Source organism: Eurosta solidaginis, chromosome 1 (genome assembly GCF_040869045.1).
Source record: "Eurosta solidaginis isolate ZX-2024a chromosome 1, ASM4086904v1, whole genome shotgun sequence".
Taxonomy (NCBI): domain Eukaryota; kingdom Metazoa; phylum Arthropoda; class Insecta; order Diptera; family Tephritidae; genus Eurosta; species Eurosta solidaginis.
In genome coordinates this window covers 159,859,468-159,882,757 of record NC_090319.1, presented here as the reverse complement: position 1 = coordinate 159,882,757, position 23,290 = coordinate 159,859,468, and the positions used below count along the sequence as shown (strand labels likewise).

At 40.2% G+C, this 23,290-nt stretch overlaps 1 long non-coding RNA gene across 1 annotated transcript; it reads left to right on the top strand.

The window, feature by feature from the left end:
* The first annotated feature begins 16,111 nt into the window (after nucleotides 1-16,111).
* Nucleotides 16,112-17,048, top strand: LOC137239305 (uncharacterized). The gene is made up of 3 exons (XR_010949326.1): nucleotides 16,112-16,218; nucleotides 16,279-16,423; nucleotides 16,483-17,048. It is a non-coding gene; the product is annotated as an uncharacterized lncRNA (long non-coding RNA).
* Nucleotides 17,049-23,290: the final 6,242 nt, after the last annotated feature.

Here is a 23,290-nt window from a genome sequence, read left to right as displayed (position 1 = left end):
CATATACAAAGTCCCTCATCTACAATAAAAGTAAATAAAGACTCACCTCTAGTGTTGGTATCCGAGCTTCCCCAAATGCTATGATGGGCATTTGCATCGGCACCGATGATCACGCCAACACCTCTCCGCCTTGCTTCAGCGGTGATTTCACCCAGTATCGCAGGTGGTGGTCCCACTACGTCCCCGTGGGGCATGTACGCTGAGACCACCCACATTTCATTACTTCCTCGCTCGAGGCAGACCGTGGTTACGTCAGCATTGCTGAAATTAGAGAGAATAAAAGCTTTAATCTCTTTTTTAACAAGCACACAGGATCTAGGCCTACTTGCCTCCCCATGCACCAAGGTGTTGAATTTTCCAGTCCTTAATCCAGAAATCTTACTGCCGTTACTACTCAGCCACGGCTCCTGGACAAGGACTATATCCACTCCGCCTTTTTCAAGGCAGAGCAACAAATTTGCGGAAGCCGCCTTAGAGTGCTGAAGATTGATTTGACGGATTTCCATCAAAAGCGCTCTTCTTCCGCACCCCATCCTTGGCGGATTCGTATTAGTATTGTCCATTCTAAAAAAGTCCCCCCTCAAGGCCGCTATCCGGAGCCGATTGTGTAGTCGCCCTTTAACGATCTCGTGGTTATCTATGATACGCAGGGAGGCCAACAGAGAGGACTAATAGAACAATCAAAACAATGATTGCGCAATTTACTCACGATGTACATAAGACTTGGGATGAACTTCTTCCCGATTTTATGTTGGCCATCAATACTGCGGTTTCAAACTCCACAGGATATAGTCCTGCGTTTATTGTTCAAGGTGGAGAGCCACGACTGCCAGCCTCTATTTATGATCAAAACGTACAGCCGTTTCCGTCTTATATGGAAACAATTAATGAAAAAGTAGCTCGACTTAAAGAGAAATTCCAAATTGTTTGTAGAAATTTGGAACAAGCAGCAGAAACGCAAGCCAAATCATATAACTTTCGGCATCGTGAATGGAAACCAAGTATGATGGCCCGTTTACAGTAACTGGGTTTGTTTCACCTGTAATTGTGAAATTGAAGAAGGAAACTGAGTCGAAATTTCGGACTGGCCATTTATCGCAATTAAAAGCTTTTGTTTCCGGAAGAAGGGAGGAAATGTGAAATACTTTCACATAATTACACTTGTTATGCTATTTCGTGAAATACTTTTAATATCTAATATTCTTTTGTTAAATTGTAAATGAGATATTCAGGGTGTGAAATAAAAATTGAGTTGATTGTAAGCAAGCAAACCCGACTGTAGCTACCCCGGATTCAAATATCTTTACAACGAACCCTAACTTCGAAAGAGAACCACCGGTAGATTTCCAACCACAGTGCAGCTTTGTGGCGAACAGCTGTGAATGAAGAAACACCAGTGATTTCCAACTATTGAAGGCGTTTGGCTTCAACAATGTGTATCAAATGGAAGGTATTAAAGAGTATTTTAAAAGGAACGCCATTCGGGATATCGCCATAAAGGTGGACCAGGGGCGACTCTAGAATGCGTTCGTAAGATATGGGTATCAAATGAAAGGTGTTAATGATTATTTAAAAGGAAGTGGGCCTTAGTTCTGTAGGTGGATGCCTTTTCGAGATATAGCCATAAAGGTTGACCAGGGGTGACTCTAGAATGCGTTTGTACAATATGGGTATCAAACGAAAGGTGATAATGAGTATTTTAAAAGGGAGTGGGCCTTAGTTCTATAGGTGGATGCCTTTTTGAGATATCGCAACCAGGGGTGTCTCTAGAATGTGTTTGGGTATCAAATTAAATGTATTCATGAGGGTTTTAAAAGGGAGTGGTCCTTAGTTGTATGTGTGAAGCCGTTTTCGAGATATTAACCAAAATGTGGACCAGGGTGACCCAGAACATCATCTGTCGGGTACCGCTAATTTATTTATATATGTCATACCACGAACAGTATTCCTGCCAAGATTCCAAGGGCTTTTGATTTCGACCTCCAGAAGTTTTTCATTTTCTTCTACTTAATATGGTAGGTGTCACACCCATTTTACAAAGTTTTTTCGAAAGTTATATTTTGCGTCAATAAACCAATCCAATTACCATGTTTCATCTCTTTTTTCATATTTAGTACAGAATTATGGCATTTTTTTCATTTTTCGTAATTTTCGATATCGAAAGGTGGGTGTGGTCGTTGTCGGATTTCGGCCATTTTTTATACCAAGATAAAGTGAGTTCAGATAAGTACGTGAGTTAAGTTTAGTAAAGATATATTGATTTTTGCTCAAGTTATCGTGTTAATGGCCAGCGGAAGGACAGACGGTTGACTGTTTATAAAAACTTGGCGTGGCTTTAACCGATTTTGCCCATTTTCACAGAAAACAGTTATCGTCATAGAATCTATGCACCTACCAAATTTCACAAGGATTGGTAAATTTTTGTTCGAATTATGGCCTTAAAAGTATTCTAGACGAATTTTATGAAAAAGGGCGGAGCCACGCCCATTTTGAAATTTTCTTTTATTTTTGTATTTTGTTGCACCATATCATTACTGGAGTTGAATGTTGACATAATTTACTTATATACTGTAAAGATTTTAAATTTTTTGTTAAAATTTGAGTTTAAAAAAATTTTTTTTTAAAGTGGGCGTGTTCTTCACCCGATTCTCTAATTTTTATTTAGCACACATATAGTAATAGGAAGAACGTGCCGGCCAAATTTCATCATGATATCTTCAACGACTGCCAAATTACAGCTTGCAAAACTGCTGAATTACCTTTTTTAAAAGTGGGCGGTGTCACGCCCGTTGTCCAAAATTTTACTAATTTTCTATTCTGCGCCATAAGTTCAACGCGCCTACCAAGTTTCATCGCTTTATCCGTATTTGGTAATGAATTATCGCACTTTTTCGGTTTTTCGAAATTTTCGATATCGAAATAGTGGACGTGGTTGTAGTCCGATTTCGTTCATTTTAAATAGCGATCTGAGACGAGCGCCCAGGAACATATGTACCAAATTTCATCAAAATACCTTAAAATTTACTCAAGTTATCGTGTTTACGGACGGACGGACGGACGGATGGACGGACATGGCTAAGCGAATTTCTTTTTTCGCCCAAATCATTTTGATATATAGAAGTTTATATCTATCTCGATTAGTTTATGCCGTTACGGATTACCGTTATGTGAACAAAGTTAATATACTCTGTGAACTCTGCTCAGCTGAGTATAAAAATAACCTCGGTAATATATGAGAAATGTATATCAAATTCGCATCGGGTATTGACAGATTAACCCACCACAGCGAATAAATTATTTTACAAATTCTTTTTGCGTTATCCAACACAGGCAAAACTTGTCAGACAACTGAGAAAAGGGAGAGAGCGCAGGTGTCAGGTTCTGCCACAATCATATCCTCTGCCAGTTCCGCTTAGGATCGACGGCAAGTAACATCTGTAAAGTTTTTATATATTGTGAAGTGATTAATCCAAAATTTGTTTAGTCCATCGCGATCAATTTTCATTAAACAGTATATCAGTGAACTGCTAAAAAGCTTAGAATTGCGAGAAAAGTATTGCTTCGCCCAAGACAATATTAAAAACAAAAAAATAATATTGGTTTGAAAAAAAAAAAAAAAAAACAAAGTCCTAGTTTTATCGTGTTAGAAGCACAATACAAAATATTCGCACAAGAAAGAATCCCCTCTTATAGGCAATCTTTAACATCCGATGCGATTAGGAGTTAAAAATATAATTTGTTAAAGGTGCGTATACATATTTCCCCCTCCAAAAAGATCAAAACGTGATATATTATTATATTCGTAGGCGGCGAGGTTCCTTCCCTCGAGGAAATCCGTATAGGGAAAGGTACCCCTCCCCTTGTCCAGACCTCGCTGTGAATATCCAGGTAATATCATACCGCCGTAAATTGGACCACACACGAAGATATTATTTCATAAAGGTAGAAAAAGATGGAAGCAAGGCTTAGAGTGGGGTGCCATCTGCGCCGCCACTCCACGTGGTATCTAAAACCTATAAAAAGAGAATCCGAACCAATACGCAGAAACTAAGAACATAAATTAAAATATACATTCTTAGTAAGTGCGATTTCAAAAACAAAAAAAAATGTTTTCAATCGTTTCCTTAGTTTAGAATTAACCATACCATAAAATGCTTCTTTTCCAATTTGGTTTCTTTCAAATAAATTTTCGCTCAATGGCAAACAAAAAAATTTAAATATGTAAGCCGAAACTAAATCAGTTTTAAAGGTAATTTAATGTAACTTTGGGTGTTTTTGATGGGGATGTCTCGCCTTGCACCCTCCCCCCACATTGGGGTAGAGCCTCCTCGCGGTGACACCTGGTAACGCTCCGGCGGCGAATGCGAGCCGCGACCCGTTTCTCCTCCCTTCAACCAGATTTCCCTTCTCCCATCTCCCATCCGCACTGCGTTTCCCCTGAGCCAAGTTTTCCTATAAACAGGTGCTATTTTTTTTTAGTTCAAGACCGGCCATACGTGGCGAAGAGTCACACCCTGAATAAGGTGCCAAAGCTTTGCTAACAAATATGGCGGATCTTGAGAGGACAACTCGATAAAACCCGTAATTCCGAGTGTCATCCGAACCGTGCTCATGGGATGAATGGCATTACGTTAGTGTGTCTTATAACGGTGGCCTCCAGATACCTGACGCCCTCTGGTTGTAATTAGACTTGCTGGGATATTGGCGGCTATGTCCCAGCCGACCTACCTTCCCCCATACTCGTGGGTATTTTCTTGGATTAAAAAGATATAAAAAATAACCAAAATGGAGCTGAACAGCTCCCAATAGATCAGGTCGATTGCGACCTTTCGGTGCAAGCCGAATCAGCTGTCGCCACAGACTTGCCCGGGCCGAATAGTCCCCTGCATTACGTGGAGATGGCAGATGTGGGGACTCTGCAGGATGCAAATCGGGTAGAGTCACAATCCACAGTCTCGCCGGAAGATGGAGAGAGGCTCCTTGCCTCTCCGGCGAAAAGTGATCAGCCTGGCCGGAATGCAGAGGGAGATCGGCTAAGTGGTGCCGCTCGAAAACGTCTCAAGCGATTATTGGCCAGGGGGATTAGATACATTGACTTGCCAAAGAACCCTTGGGATCGGTCCGTGGTGAGGGGTCAGCCAAGAGAGGCCCCTCAGATAGCTCGGCTCCACCAGAGAGAGAGCCCAAAAAGATGTCGCTGCCCACAGCTGGCAATACAAAAATATTGTCAAAACCTGTGGAAAGCTGTGCATCAATTGTCGAGGCATCCATGCCTCCCCATCGTGATGCAACAACCAAGCAGTCGGCAACTTTCAGGGATGTACTTAGTGGGGTAAGGCTGGGCATTATACCTCCCGACTATCCAGCCACGGCCTGGTCTTCAGGGGAACTGAAGGCCCTACAGAAGGCCATCCTGGGAGAGGTGATGAGCCAAAAAGATGGTGCTATAAAGCCCACCTTCAGCGGTTGCACACTTCGCCCAGGCTGGCTTTCTATCACCTGCAGGGATGCAACCACCGCGGAGTGGTTAAGGGCTATCGCACCCAAAGCTCACTCCATGGCAAGGTGCCAAGCTGACGGTGGTATCTGATGCGGATATACCACGTCGCATCATTCTCGTGGGGTACTTTAAGGAAGGGTTAAGGTTAGCTGAGGCCCAAAATGTCGGCTTGAGTACAAGGAACTGGAGAACCCTCAACCGGATTCGAAAGTCCACGGTGGCGGAAGTTACTATAGCCGTCGACCCGTTGTCTGGGGAGCTATTAAAGAAACGCAACTACTTGGTTTTCTGTGGATTTGACAGGGTCAAGTTAAGGCCCAAAAACAAGCCATCCCTGCTACTGGTAAATATAAATACCAGCGACAGTGACAATAAGGGTGAGGGGGGTGATACGGTTGACGATGACAAACCGTGCTGTTCGAAGAACCATAAGGTGTCTAGTAGGCATTTACCTACTGAACAGCAGGATTTGCCGAGTCAATCGGACACCCCCCCCCCCCCCCCAAAAATCTTCTCAAGAAGAGCCCATGCCTTCTGGGTCTAGTGTTGGCCCACAGAGGCCAAACGAGGCAGCGACAGTCCGCCAGCCTGTCCCCCAAAACCCAACAACAAGGCAACCACCTCGTGGGAGCCCCAATGTCAGGAAAGGGAACAAAAAAGGACGAGGACGAACGGCTGAAGAAGCCGTAACGTCGCTTAACAATAGGGCAAGGAAGGTGGCTACACGTGGCCGCAAAGACCATAAATAGTGTCTCCCCTCCCTATCAAAGCCCAAAAGCAAAGACGTCTGAAATGCCTTCAGGTGAATCTTCACCATGCCAAGGCAGCCTCAGAGTCCTAATTTAAAAATTTTCAGGAGAAGGTCTGTGAATATCATTCATCCAGGAGCCCTGGATTCAACACGGTGCCGTAAAAAGCCTGAACAGTACTGATGGTAAGTTAATTTATGCCACCAATTCTCGCCCAAGAGCGGCGATGATTTTAAGTAACAAACTAATGTTTCTTCGACTTTTACAGTTCATGACGGCTGATCTCGTAGCAGTTTGGGCTAAAATTCCAACCCCGAGAGGCGAACAAGAGGCAATTTTGGCCTCTGCTTACTTTCCGGTGGAGGAAGAAACGGCCCAACAACCGAAACAATAGCCCTCATCAAATACTGTCAGCAGAGTGGCACACCATGGATCCTCTGCTGTGACGCAAATTCCCATCATACAACATGGGGTAGTACGAACATCAGCAACAGGGGTGAGTACCTCCTTGAGTTTATCAGTAGTAATAATATAAGCATTATCAATCGGGGCAATGAACCCACCTTTGTAAATGCTATTAGAGGGGACGTTTTAGATCTTACTCTGTGCAGCCATAATTTGGCCAGCAACGTCACTAACTGGCATGTTTCAGGAGAGGGATCAATGTCGGACCACAAACACATTGTATTCGACATTGGCCACTTTCCGGAACACATGCCAGCTTTTAGAAATCCCAGGAAAACGAACTGGGAGCTTTTCCATTTTATTTTTGAGGAAGCTGGTAACGGCTTACAGTGACCTATAACCACCGTGCAGGAGCTTGAGAAGGAATCTGAATAGCTCCACTCAGACATTAAAACAGCTTTCAATGAGAGTTGCCGCCAAGGAAAGATACGTACACAACTTGATGTTCCTTGGTGGAACAAAAAGCTTGGGCGGCTAAGATGCCAGGCTAGGAAGCTGTTCAATAAAGCGAGAGCTAGGGCGACTGGGATTCATACAAAGTCGCTCTAACATCTTACAATAAAGACTTAGGAAATCTACAAGGGCTACTTGGAGAGAACATTGTGAAAAGATTAATGATCTTCCAGCAGCGGTTCGACTACAAAAATCCCTTTCTAGAGATCACAGAAATGTAATTGGTACGTTGATAAAAACAGATGGGAGCTACACCACGCGGCCGGAAGAGAGGAGCAAACTATTACTCGAAACACACTTTCCTGACTGCACAGCAGGCTATCAATCACCACCTATAATGACAGATTTGCCAACCATCAGTGGTAATGAAAAAAGCCTAGCAACAAAGCTCACCACTGTGAAACGAGTGCAATGGGATCTGTCTAATTTCAGCCCATTCAAGTCACCAGCACCGGAAGGGGTCTACCGTTGTCTGTTACAGCAAGGGATAAAGCATATAGCCCCATTCCTTTCCACTTTATATAAGGCATAACTACTACTCGGCCATATCCCGAGCAGGTGGGCAGAGGTTAAGATAGTATTCTTACCAAAGCCAGGGAAACCCGAGCAACTGCCCTCTTCGTATCGACCAATAAGTCTGAGCTCGTTTCCTATAAAAGATATGGAGAAAATCTTAGATCAGCATATCAGGGAGGTCAATCTAAATAAACTCCCTCTGTGTAGGAATCAGTTCGTCTACCAGTCAGGAAAATCCACGAAGACGCTATTCATAGTCTCACGGTCTGCGCTTTTATTGATATACCAGGGGCTTTCGATAACATAACACATCAAGCTATCGAACAAGCTATGATTGACAAGGGCATAAGCCCTATAATAATATGATCGGTGCTGTCTATGTTAAGGAGTAGAAAAATCCATTTTGAACTGGGAGGGACAACTGAATCAATTGCGGCCACAAGAGGCTGCCAACAAGGAGGTGTGCTCTCCCCTCTCCTGTGGACCCTGGTCATTGATGACCTCCATCAGTTAATGAAAACCAAGGGATTTGACACACAAGGATATGCAGATGACCTAGTTATTTGCATTACAGGGATGCACGAAGATACAATATCAGATCGCATGCAACAAGCCCTTTGCATCATAGAGACGTGGTGCAATACCAAATGATTGTCTATAAATCCAAACAAAACTGTCATAGTGCCTTTCACCCGGAGAAGGAAAGTATCCATCCAAGAACCATCCCTGGGTGGTACAAAAATACAATTCTCAATGGAGGCTAAATATCTAGAGGTCACACTGGATAGAACCCTCACGTGGAATGCTCATTTGGATGCTATCCTAAACAAGGCAACAAGAGCTTTCTTCGCTTGTACTCGTCTCTACGGCAAAACATGGGGGATTTTTCCAAAAATGGTATATTGGACATTTAATACTGTTGTAAGATCAATAGTCACCTATGCTTCTCTAGTTTGGTGGCAGAAGGCCACGCAAAGAAAGGCAACGGCTAAACTAAGCAAACTGCATCAACTAGTTTGCTTTGGCATAACGGGTGCGATGAGAACCGCCCCTGCTGACGCAATTACTGCTTTAGTAGGAATACCTCCCTTCCCTATTCTGATAGAGAAAGAGCCAACACTAGGTGCACTAAGACTTCCAAATATTTCTGCGTTGAAGGAAGGAAATATGATAGGGCATATGAAAGTAATAAGAAAATTCATAGAAAATCCCTCATTACAACTGCGTGACGTAATAATCTAAATTTTATATTATCGTCTATTCTTGCCGAAGTGAAAAGTTTGCGAGCACAGCAAGCAAGCGCGGTTGCTGGTATATACTCTCTGCAAGCGGAAAAAACCGGTTATTAGGCGAATTAGAAATTTTCCGATTTGAGCTCAGTAATTTACATAAGCTCTATGATGAAGCGGTGTTTGGTGTACTGCGTGGTAGTGCTGGCACAAAAAAAAAAGAAACGAAACAAAGACAAAGGCACAATCATGGTTAACAATTCTGCCGACGCTAACACTGAAAATAGTTCTGGCCCCGTTACTGCTGCTAATGTCCAAAGCAATTTCAATGATGCTGTTAGCTCTGCCGAAGTGCCTTGCGCTACTAACACTGCTAATGCCGGCGCTAACATTTCTATCACTGTCTGTTCTCATGCTGTTAATAACCAAAATATTGTAAATGATAGCAACACTGCGCGTAATTTAAATGGTAATGACGCTGTAGCGAATGACGATAACATTGTTGATGTTGCTGTAAATTTGGGTGATACTAATTTAGATCCGGCTGGCCCTAGGTTGGTTACTACCGTGCCGCCCCGACGGGCAATTTTCGTATCAAGATTGCATCCATCTCTGACGGAGTCTGACGTGGTTAATTATATCTTAGCTAAGATTAATAGTACAGATTCTATTAACATTATTGCACATAGATTTGTTTTTAAGTATGTGAGGGATTTTTCTTCATTTAAAATATCAGTTCCAGGTGAATATTTTGATATGATTCATGACAAATCTCTTTGTCCTATACATTCGGTGGTACATTTGTACACCATAAAGTCGAAGGTTGCGCCTCTTGCACGTATAGTTTCAAAAAACTTGATTACCAGCCCTGCCAATACGATTCAAAAGTAACTATTCACTATCAGAATGTTCGTGGTTTACGTTCTAAACTAAATGCTTTTTACCTTAACAGTTTTACTTTTACAGCGGAAGTGATCGCTTTCACAGAGACTTTGCTAAAACCTGATAATTTAAATTCAGAGTTATTTTCAAATGACTACGTTGTTTTTCGGTGTGATCGTCAGTCGAGGGCAGGCGGTGTCCTGATCGCTGTATTGTCATAGCTGTAAAGCTCTTGTACCAGAATTTTTTCTTATATATTTCTTGTTCCTACATACCGCCTCGGTCAGATATGTACGTTTATGATTGCCATAAAGCAGTTATCCACAGCCTACATTCTCGTTTGCGTGATAACGATCGCCTAGTGGTTCTTGGAGACTTTAACTTACCATACGTTAGTTGGATTGGCAGCGATGATTCAAACTTTTTGACTCCTGTCACTCAGCATGATTTTATTGGCTCGCTTATTCAATTGCCGCTAGTTCAGATCAATAATGTGGTAAACTCTAAAAATAAGTTGTTAGATTTAGTTTTTGTTGATAGTTCAATGGGTACTGGTCTCAGTCGAATCCGTGCCTTATCCCTACCTGAAGATCCCTTGCACCCCACACTTGAGGTTATACTGGACAATTTACTGTCTACGATTAATTTCATGGAAGTGTCATGTCGTTCTCTTTCGAGATGTTTTAATAAGGCTAACTTTGATTTGCTTAATCAACTGTTAGCTTCCCACGATTGGTCTGACCTTTATGCTTGTACCGATGTTGAGGCTGCCACGTCTATTTTTTATAGTTACCTAAGTGACTTTGTTAATCGTTGCGTTCCGGTTCATTTTGTTAAGGCTAAAAGTAGTAAACCACCTTGGTTCTCGAGGCAACTTGCTAACCTGAACAATATTCAATCGGGGCTCTATAAGCGTTTTAAAAGATCTGGTTCTTCTGAAGATTTTTCTAAATATTTATTTGCCCGTTCTAATTTCCAACGCCTGAATCAAAACTGCTACAAGTCGTATTTAAGAAGATGCAAAATTGAGTTTTTTAACAATCCTAAACAAATTTACGGGTTTGTTAATTCAAAACGCAAATCTTTGGGATTTCCATCGTCTTTGTCTTTGGGTGGCAAGAATGCTAGCCGTGACCATGATATTGCCGACTTATTCGCAGACTTTTTCAAATCGACCTATTCGTCAACCTGTACCCAAACCGGTAGTTATCCGTTAGAAATAGCTAGTTCTAACTGTATTCTCAATCCAGTCATTGATAGTACCACTGTACGTCAGATTTTTTTAGCTCAGAAACCGATTTTTTCTTCAGGGCCTGATGGTATTCCTGGCTGTGTGCTTAAGCTCTGTGCTGTGAACTTAACAGAACCGATCGTAAAATTGATCAGTTTATCCTTGCAATCGGCGTCATTTCCATCAATTTGGAAAGTCATTTATCATACCTCTGCACAAAAAAGGTAGTAGATCTAATATTGAGAATTATCAGGGAATTGATAAGCATTCAGCTATTCCTAAAACCTTTGAAAAAATAATTACCTGTCAGCTTCAACGTTCGTGTACTTCCATATTATCACCCTTTCAGCATGGGTTTGTGAGATGTAGATCAACCACCACAAACCTACTTGAGTTTACCTCTTTAGTTCGGGATGGTTTTTTGGCTAGCAAGCAAATAGATGTGATTTATACGGATTTTAGTAACGCTTTTGATTCAGTGAATCACGAACTTCTGATTCTGAAGCTTGATTTATTGGGCTTTCCGAAGAATCTGACTTTATGGCTCTCAAGCTATCTTTCTTATAGAACCCAAAAGGTGCTTTATAAAAATATTATTTCAAAATCAATTAATGTTACCTCTGGTGTACCTCAGGGCAGACATTTAGGCCCATTGCGTTTTACTCTTTTTATTAATGATCTGCCACAGATTTTGAATCACTCACGAGCTCTAATGTATGCCGATGATGTAAAAATTTGATATACATGCTTGCCTTCGGATTTAACTCGCTCAAATCTACTTCAGGTTGATTTGGACTCATTTCAACGTTGGTGTACAATAAACGCATTAGTTCTAAATTGTTCCAAATGTAAGTTCATGGCATTTCATCGCGTGAAGCCTGTCCTGTCGTCTTATGCACTTTATGGCACTCTTATGGAGCGTATATCTTCGATTAACGATTTAGGTGTTCTGAGCTTCAATTCACATATTTCAGCTATTACTAATAAAGCAATGGGTACTCTTGGTTTTGTTGAACGCTGGGTTAAGGAGTTCAACGATCCGTATCTGACCAAAGTCCTCTACACTTCGCTGGTCCGCCGAATACTTGAGTATTGCCCGTGTGTTTGGTGTCCACTATATATTACTCATATAAAGCGCATTGAGTCTGTGCAGAACCAATTATTAATAGAAATGTTAGCGCCGGCATTAGCAGTGTTAGTAGCGCAAGGCACTTCGGCAGAGCTAACAGCATCATTGAAATTGCTTTGGACATTAGCAGCAGTAACGGGGCCAGAACTATTTTCAGTGTTAGCGTCGGCAGAATTGTTAACCATGATTGTGCCTTTGTCTTTGTTTCGTTTCTTTTTTTTTTGTGCCAGCACTACCACGCAGTACACCAAACACCGCTTCATCATAGAGCTTATGTAAATTACTGAGCTCAAATCGGAAAATTTCTAATTCGCCTAATAACTGGTTTTTTCCGCTTGCAGAGAGTATATACCAGCAACCGCGCTTGCTTGCTGTGCTCGCAAACTTTTCACTTCGGCAAGAATAGACGATAATATAAAATTTAGATTATTACGTCACGCAGTTGTAATGAGGGATTTTCTATGAATTTTCTTATTACTTTCATATGCCCTATCATATTTCCTTCCTTCAACGCAGAAATATTTGGAAGTCTTAGTGCACCTAGTGTTGGCTCTTTCTCTATCAGAATAGGGAAGGGAGGTATTCCTACTAAAGCAGTAATTGCGTCAGCAGGGGCGGTTCTCATCGCACCCGTTATGCCAAAGCAAACTAGTTGATGCAGTTTGCTTAGTTTAGCCGTTGCCTTTCTTTGCGTGGCCTTCTGCCACCAAACTAGAGAAGCATAGGTGACTATTGATCTTACAACAGTATTAAATGTCCAATATACCATTTTTGGACAAATCCCCCATATTTTGCCGTAGAGACGAGTACAAGCGAAGAAAGCTCTTGTTGCCTTGTTTAGGATAGCATCCAAATGAGCATTCCACGTGAGGGTTCTATCCAGTGTGACCTCTAGATATTTAGCCTCCATTGAGAATTGTATTTTTGTACCACCCAGGGATGGTTCTTGGATGGATACTTTCCTTCTCCGGGTGAAAGGCACTATGACAGTTTTGTTTGGATTTATAGACAATCATTTGGTATTGCACCACGTCTCTATGATGCAAAGGGCTTGTTGCATGCGATCTGATATTGTATCTTCGTGCATCCCTGTAATGCAAATAACTAGGTCATCTGCATATCCTTGTGTGTCAAATCCCTTGGTTTTCATTAACTGATGGAGGTCATCAATGACCAGGGTCCACAGGAGAGGGGAGAGCACACCTCCTTGTTGGCAGCCTCTTGTGGCCGCAATTGATTCAGTTGTCCCTCCCAGTTCAAAATGGATTTTTCTACTCCTTAACATAGACAGCACCGATCATATTATTATAGGGCTTATGCCCTTGTCAATCATAGCTTGTTCGATAGCTTGATGTGTTATGTTATCGAAAGCCCCTGGTATATCAATAAAAGCGCAGACCGTGAGACTATGAATAGCGTCTTCGTGGATTTTCCTGACTGGTAGACGAACTGATTCCTACACAGAGGGAGTTTATTTAGATTGACCTCCCTGATATGCTGATCTAAGATTTTCTCCATATCTTTTATAGGAAACGAGCTCAGACTTATTGGTCGATACGAAGAGGGCAGTTGCTCGGGTTTCCCTGGCTTTGGTAAGAATACTATCTTAACCTCTGCCCACCTGCTCGGGATATGGCCGAGTAGTAGTTATGCCTTATATAAAGTGGAAAGGAATGGGGCTATATGCTTTATCCCTTGCTGTAACAGACAACGGTAGACCCCTTCCGGTGCTGGTGACTTGAATGGGCTGAAATTAGACAGATCCCATTGCACTCGTTTCACAGTGGTGAGCTTTGTTGCTAGGCTTTTTTCATTACCACTGATGGTTGGCAAATCTGTCATTATAGGTGGTGATTGATAGCCTGCTGTGCAGTCAGGAAAGTGTGTTTCGAGTAATAGTTTGCTCCTCTCTTCCGGCCGCGTGGTGTAGCTCCCATCTGTTTTTATCAACGTACCAATTACATTTCTGTGATCTCTAGAAAGGGATTTTTGTAGTCGAACCGCTGCTGGAAGATCATTAATCTTTTCACAATGTTCTCTCCAAGTAGCCCTTGTAGATTTCCTAAGTCTTTATTGTAAGATGTTAGAGCGACTTTGTATGAATCCCAGTCGCCCTAGCTCTCGCTTTATTGAACAGCTTCCTAGCCTGGCATCTTAGCCGCCCAAGCTTTTTGTTCCACCAAGGAACATCAAGTTGTGTACGTATCTTTCCTTGGCGGCAACTCTCATTGAAAGCTGTTTTAATGTCTGAGTGGAGCTATTCAGATTCCTTCTCAAGCTCCTGCACGGTGGTTATAGTCACTTCGTTTCGTTTATTAGCGTTGATTATCGTAACGAAATGATATCGTTTCGTTCGTTAAGCATGCCTGAATTGCATTAGTATCGAATGTTCGTTTGTTGCCTTACGCAATGCTATACTTTTAGGTCTCAACTGATATCTTAAAGTTTACTTGTTTAATTTGCAACGATAGTTTAGTTTTAGTTCTTGTTCAACGTTAAACAAAATTGTAAATTTTTAATTAAATCCATTTTTAATTCTATACTTGTATATATATTTTTACGCTATTTTTTTTTATGTTACTTTCCTTTGTATTTTGTTAATCGACCACTCTTGTTAGTTGACTTTAAATAATTAAATAAATAAATAAATAATAATGTCCCCTAAGCTCAGAATCTCACGGAACTTTTAAGTGTCCATTGTGGACAGGACCCACTGGGAAATAGGGAATCCTTATAACGACCCTGACTCAGAGGTCTGGTACACGGATGTATCAAAATTCGATGACGGAAGAACGGGAGCTGGCATCTATGGGCCAAACTTCAAAAAATCGATACCAATGGATGTCACCCCACCATATTTCAGGCAGAAATTCATGCAATAGAGGTCTGTGGTAGAGAATGTCTGCGGAGAGGCTCAACATCGAAGAGCATCTACATTACGTCGGACATCCAGGCGGCACTGCGTGCCTTGCAGTCCTACACATTTACATCTAAGCTAGTGGATGAATGCACTGCAATCCTTAATGCCCTAGGAGCCAAAAACAAGGATTTGTTGGGATGGGTTCCCGGACATCAGGGACATGAAGGTAATGAACATGCAGATTACCTAGCAAAGCAGGGTGCTACATCAGCATTCTATGGTCCAGAGCCCTTTTGTGGACTCACAAAAGCACACACCAGGGAAACTGTTTTACCAATTCTAAATATTCTCGCGGAATTTTGTTCTCGCGGATTTTTTTATTCCCGCGGAAAAATTCCTCCAATTCTTTTCTCCTAGGGAGAAGAAAAATTGGGGAATAGGAATTTCGAGTTTTCGAAGTCAGCTGTTGTACCATCTGACAGTTCATTACGCATTTCTGCTTTTGTTTAAGAAAATAAAGTTTAGTGTCTTTTGACGAATTTATCGTAGATTAAAGAAAAATATACATAAAAAATGAATAGTATTGCATTTCATATGGTTGTGAACGAAATGATTGATGAAGAAGGTTCCCAGCAACACCAACAGAGGACTATAAGAAGAAGGTTGCGCGATAGTACCAATCCGTTGGAGTTGCCACAATCGTTGTAAGTATTAGAACATCTTCTGTTTTGCTTTTATATTTCATTAAATTTCTGGAATTTACAGATTTCAAAAGTATTATAGGGTTAACAAACCTGCATTTCTGTATTTGTTGGAATTTCTCACATCGCACCCACGGCATCGCAAAAAACAATTTGCGATATCGCCGCTTGTGAAGCTGAGTGCAGTTTTAAGATTTTTTGCTGAAGGTGGGTATCAAACAGGAATCGAAAAAAATGTGGACGTTTCTTTAGCGCAACCCACCATCAGCAAAGTAATGGACGAAGTCGTTGAGACCTTTGAAAATGAACTGTGCGAAAGATGGATAAGTGTGCCAATGAGCAGCGACGAAAGAAGAAGAATTGCACGTGCATTTTACGTGAAACATGGGATTCCCAGTGTTATCGGCTGCATTGATGGAACTCATGTCCGTATCATCGCACCCGCGGAAAACAAGCATCTCTACTACAATAGGAAGGGCTACTACAGCTTAAATGTAATGTTGGTAAGCTATTTATAATAGTTCAATTGAAATATATTTGACTATGGCATTGTATTTTCTTAGATGTGTGACGATGAGCTGAAAATTCGGTACGTTGATGCTTCCCATCCCGGTGCCTCGCATGACTCCTTTATTTGGAATGTGAGTGAATTGAGAACTCACCTTGAAGACCAGTATTTGCAACGTGAAGCCAATTTTTGGTTACTGGGTAATAATAAAATATTCAAAATGTAAATATTTGTTTTGATATAATACTTTTTAAACTAGGTGATGCCGGGTATCCTTTAGAGCCATGGCTTATGACACCACATCGGAGTCCCGACGAAGGCTCTATACAGATGAAATTTAATGAAGCCCATTCGAAGTGTCGCAACATTATTGAACGAACCAATGGGGTGCTGAAAAATCGATGGAGGTGTCTCCTTGGTGCAAGGGAATTACATTACACTCCAAAAAAAAGCAGCAAAAATTGTAAACGTGCGCTGCGCGCTGCACAACATATGCATACATTTCAAGGCATACACAGATATGACAGAAGTACAATCCACAGAAGAGCAGGCAACTCAAAACAGAAATCAAGATTTAATACCCTTGACTTCGCCTCAGTATTTGAACGCAGCGCAAAACATACGAAACAACATTGGAAGCTCGCTATAAATTTTAAGGAATGAAAACACATACTTTGAGTTTAATATTTTATTTTCTGTTTTAAATTCATTTTTTCTGCCTTTAAATTCAGGTATCACAATTTAGTACATTTTACTTAATTCCTACTAAAGAGTTTCAGTCTCATTTTCTTACAAAAAATAGAAATATCACAAATAGTTTTTTTTTGCTCGTAATAACACAGTCTTAAATTAAGTAATATTAGAGTCTACAAAATAAAAATAGTTCACGTAAGCATGTATAGTACTGATATTAATACTACTATGAAATAAAATAAAAAATAATTCAAATTAAAAAAATTTAATAGTCTTATATTTTAGTAAATATTAAAAGGGCTATTAAAAAATCACAAATTCAGGTAGCTTGCTATATACAAGTGTCATGCGACTAGGTATTTTTCTATTATTTTTCTAGCTGGCGGAGCATAAGATTTTCCATTACTAAATTATGCCTTTTCAATTCATCTATTTCCTCTCTTTTTAATTTTTCCATTTCCTTATAATGCTTTTTATTAATTGCATATATTTTGTCAATCGCCCTATATATTTTTTTAATATTTTCTTTTTGATCAGTGGAATCTGACACTGCACCTTTTATGGTATCACAGAGCTCGCGTTGAATTGACAATTCTTCTTGAAGAATGTCAGAGGAAGATCTCTTAGATGGCACTCTTTTTGAGGAAGTGGGCCTTTCAATCAAAGCATTTGGGTGGCTCTCATTCATACAAACACTAATAACTGGGTCATCATGCAATACCTCACAATCAATCCCTACCACAGTCTCACTCAATTCCTCAAATCCGTTAGCTAACTCACATTCACTCACTTGGACAATGTCGTCCACAACACCACTTTCCATAACTGTAGTTCCATCTTCAATTTGAATGTTGCCATCAATTTGCTGCAATATCTTCTTCCTAGATGGCAGTCCAAATTTATTTCCCACTCCCTCCACGGATTCCTTCATACCGATCAACTCAAATATTGCCCTTTCTGTTGTGGAAAACTTGTATTCGTTATTTGGGCCACCGCCAGTGCCTCTGGAACTCTTATGGTTGTTCGCTGCTTTTTGACGCACGTATTTTTTTTTATCAGCCCACACCTAGAACACATAAGTTTTAGTGAGCTTGTATGTATACAACTTTTTCATGAAAATAAGCACCTTTTTCCATTCTGCAATGCATTTTGCTGGTGGTCCGGCTGAGTTCAGCTCTTCCTCAGCTTTACGCCAAAATCTGTGTAAGCCTTCTTTGCCTCCTTTAAAACAACCTTGCGCAATTGCCGGATGACTTTGCATCAAATCGCTTAGTAGTTCTATCTGTTGCTTATTTGTACTTTTAGACCTGAAATCAAGAGTAATATAAGAGAATATTATTTCATTAATTACATACCTAATAAAATAAGTAATTTTCAATTCAAAAAATACAATTTACTTACATTTTTATGAAGCGTTCCTTTCAACTTATCAAGTGAACAATTTCTTTTAAAATGAAGGAAAAATCTCCCTCTCACTCACATTCATAATACCTACTTTTCTCCCATAACCGGTTTCCGCTTTTTCGAACATTGTTCAGAATACGAGGAAAGGGAGAAGTGAAAAAACTCTCACGGAATTTTTATTTAGAATACGAGGAATGGGAGAAGGGAAAAAACTCGCACGGAATTTTCGTTTAGAATTGGGCTGTATAAGTAACTGGGAAACTAAACAATTCAGACGTCACTGGATTGATTTCCCAGGGCAAAGCCAGGCCAAACTGTTATTTATTTACTTATTTATTTATTACGACTCGAAGAATTATAGCATTAATTAACAATAGGTACAGTAGTTTAAATATATATATATATATATATATATATATATATGTGTGTGTCTGTGTGTGTGTGTGTGTGTGTGTGTGTGTGTGTGTACATATTTCGTAACCTCTCCCACATTATCAATTCTATCACCTTTCTTTGCTGCACTCACCCAACATTACATTTAAGCGCACTCAGCTTCACTACAAAAACGCGACATTAAAGCAACGAAGAAGCAAATCAAAACAAAATCTGATTGTAAACAAAAATAGAACAGCTTCTTCGATTCACGTGCATATGTTCGCACAAGCAAACATTTATACACACTTCGTATATTATATTACGCATGCACATTTGTACTTATTTATTTTTATTTTAATATCGCGAGTTAATATCGAGCTCAAGGCCTAACAATAATTATTTTATCATTATTATTGTTATAATATATTTTTTCTTAATTGAAAAAATTTTAAATTAGAATAGAAGAAAGAAAAAATTTAGACAACTGCCAAAGCTCGTTGTATAGATCCATTTCGGGAACTGCTAAATTCATTCATCGGCAACGTTTAGGCGCCGCTGCTATAACCATTCAGCCATCACAGCGGTTTTTTGTTTGTCTTCATTATTCCTACTTCAATTCTGGTTCTTGCCAATTGATATTCACAGCACTGCGACATCTGTTACAGAATAGTTGTGAAAATTGGACTTTGTTTATGGCGATGATGCCATAGTGTCATATTTTATTGACACTTTATCCCCGTGCTCTGGGATGTATTAACAATTTTTGTTGTTATATCGGCCTACTGATTTGTAATATCGCGAGTTAATATCGAGCTCAAGGCCTAACAATAATTATTTTATCATTATTATTGTTATAATATATTTTTTCTTCTTTATCAATACGCTGAACTTCGTGCTGTATCGCCGTTACATTATCTTTCGTATCTTGGTAGCATATAGTTTGCTTCAAGCACTTCCACATTAACTTGCTGTCAGCACTGTTTGTTATAATTTTATGCTCCATATATTTAATTTTTCTTATTTTTATCACTTTTTTGTATTCGTTTTTGATGCTTGTGTATTCAGACCAATCTCCGTTAATTATTGCAGCATTGTAAGCCAACAATTTCCTTTTATTTAAATTTATCAGTTTATAATCGTACCACTTGTTTTTTATTTTAATATTTATTTCTTCAACGCAGGTTAACTGTTGCATACAATTTGACAGGCATAAGTTTATGTGCGTGACCATGTCATTCAGATTTTGATTTAGTATTGCTGAAAAGTTAACGTTTCTTAGTAGTACTATTATGTTCTCACTACTATATTTTTCCCATGATGTTATTCAAGACAGCGTTCTCTTTGGGATCTCAGTTTTTATATTAATACTGAAAATAATTGTCTCGTGGTCTGACATTTTATAATTATCAAGCCTTTTACACATGGTAGGTTCCTCGTTTGAGTATAGTAAATCGATTTTGGTCTCGGAGCCTTCTGCTATACGCATGTTAAAGTAAATTTTTTGATGCATTAAAATGTGTTAAATAGCTCATTTAGCCTCAGACTATATGTTGATTCTCTATTCATATTGATATTAAAGTCAACAATGATTGCATTGTTATACGCTGTGTCACATATTTCCGCTACTATTGTTTTGAGATAGTAAACAAAATCTGAGTCACTATTACTTGGTGAGTGGTATAGTTTGCCACTTTACTTCCACGTTTTTTAACTGGACAATGATACACCATATATTACCATCAATCGCTTTATTATATACTATTGTATAGTGTATTGATAACTTGCTTAACTCAAACTGATTGATAGCTTAAACGAAACTGACTTTTTGCGCCTCTACTGTCGCGCCTTTTATACTTTTTGATTTCTCATTGCATACTTCTAGGCTTTACCATTCCAGAACTTACTAGTTAATTATCAGCTACAAAATCACCAGTCACAACTACGTTTATAACTTCTCATATGCGCATGAGTAATACTTGCACAAATTATTGCCCTCTCTTGTGAGCAACTCAGATGTGTTCTCTGCTGCGTGTACGTACATATGTGTAGACATAATGATTGAATTATTGATGTGCATCAAGTCACTGTTTAGCATCGCATTAGAGATGATAGTATCGCTTAGTGCTGCTAATATTCGTTACACTGCCCTCCACCTAAGTCTGATCGTCCCGATCAGACAAATCTCTCGATCTAAACGCTGCCAGCCTTTCCAAATGAACCACTTTCATTTTGGTTCGTGGTTTGCCAATGGTTTGTATGCGGTAAACTACATCGTCGATCCGTTTTACAACTTTGTATGGGCCTTCCCAATTACACTGCAATTTCGGGGACCAACTTTTTTCCGTTGTGGGTTGTATACCAGCACCAAATCTCCTTCCTGAAACCCTTCCGAATTAATTGCTTTATCATACCTCGCCTTCATCTTGTCACTCATAATCTTTGCTCGTTGCCTTACAAGATCGTGTATCTCCCTCAGCTCTTCTTCCAAGACACCAGTGGATTTCTTGACATTTCTCTTCGCATCGGCATCTATCCCAAATCTCAAATCAGCTGGAAGTCGAAGGTCATTACCAAAATTACTTTTGCAGGGTGTTTAGGCAGGATGCCTAACTTTTCCGCATTTGAGTGCGATCCCCCTGATGCAACTCTGCAATTCGATACTCGAAACTCGATTTAACTTATAGCCAGCCACACCATCACCGGCCTATGCATGCGCATGCACGTGTATGTGTGTTTTGTCAGCACTTATGCACATGCATTTCGGCGTTTATGTCCGAGTGACTTTCCCCTCCGAAAACGGAGGATTTTGCGGGCCAACGGTTGTCGCCTTCGACACAACCGGCCTCTTGGATTTTAGCCGCCAACCAGCTCACATCTGCCGCCAGCGATCTCTGCCGTAGTCACATATTCACAAGGTAATATATTTTCCTGTATATTTCTTATTTACCCAATAAAACATATCATTATAACGAGAAATCTCGTATATTTCCACACGCCATATTCCCACTGAGATAGACCCCGGTGCGCCCACCTCTCGCAAGGATCAGACCCACCCCGGCCGAACATTTGGTCCTTCTCACCGTTTAAGGAAGCAGCGACACCCTACATATAATCCACTAAGAAATTAGTTTCCGGCTATAAAAATTGGTAGTTTCGTATTTTTGGTGATACGCGTCAACCAAATTACCCAACAATTTATTCGGAATACACTGGCGACACACAACACGTAATACATTCTCCACTTTCATATAAATATCGTGGTGTTATAGACACATCTGGGCGATTACAACAAACCATCAACAACATCTATACTACAAAAGGTGTGAGAACGTTTATTATACTTTATGTCAGCGTGCAAAACAACTGAGCAAGCGACAGCCAGCTGAAGCCACTCAACATCGCAAGCCAACTTCCCACATCAGCACCAGAACACATCGCCAATAAAAGTAAGTGCAATATTTCTTGCCACTTTTTTTTGGTTATAATAAACTATACAAAAACCGTGTAAAAATATATATTCTGAGTGCCACACGCGTAGTAATTGTATTTAACCGCGAAAAGTGTAAAAAATGTTAGTGCCGAAAAGGAAAAGAAGACCGGAATAACCCTAATAAAAGAAGTAACGTTTACGAAACATCAACGTTTTTCTTAGAATTCCTTTTGACTATCTGGTCTGTCCCCCCACCAGCGGTAAGGCTCACCGGACATAGCACAAGGAAGAGGTGCACATAACCTCACTTTCATATAAACTTTCAAGCCATTCTATTGCGGCATTTTTCCCTTTTGCATCACGATAATTTCACTTGTTTTTCTAATAAATTTTTTGTTACACAGTTTCTTCGTCTTTTGCACAAGATTTATCACACTTTGTCGTCGAGTTCATATCAGCGCGTGCACTTATTATACAATACAATTTAACTTTGAAATGGCGAGTGGCCCCCTTTATTTCCACAAAACACATTGTTGTTCTTCCCCCTGCTCCCTGTTTTACGGCAAAAAAATAAGCTGCAATGTCAGAGAAAATAAACAAATTAAAAATCAATTTTATCATATTTTGATCGTTGTTGGTTGAGTGATTCGCACAGATTTTCTTCAGTTTTACATCCCTTTGTTTTAATTTGTTCACAAATTTTCATCTATGAACATGGAATCTTATATCAGGTTGGCCGATCGAATAATCGAGCTCGAGGCCGACTTTAATGATATAAATGCGGCTCTGCACACAATATACACTCTTGCAATACAGCAAAAAGAGTTGAAGGCTAAGTGGGAAAAAGCAGAGACCGCCCTCGAAGAGTTACTTGACTCTGACACGCTTGACGCAAAAAAAATTGCAGCGGTCAAGATCAAGCGTAATGCGGCATATGCCGTATTCCTCCGATGCATGTCGAACATGGCTGAAGTTCAAGCCAAATTGAAGCAGGAAAAAGATAGGGAGGTTCGTCCTGAAGGAGAGGGTGGACGTGAACACAGTATCCGCCTACCAGCTTGCGATACTGAGGTATTCAAGGGCGACTACCTATCTTGGCCAACGTTTCGTGACCTGTTCACGGCCATATATAAAAACAACAGTCGCCTAAGCACGGTAGAAAAGT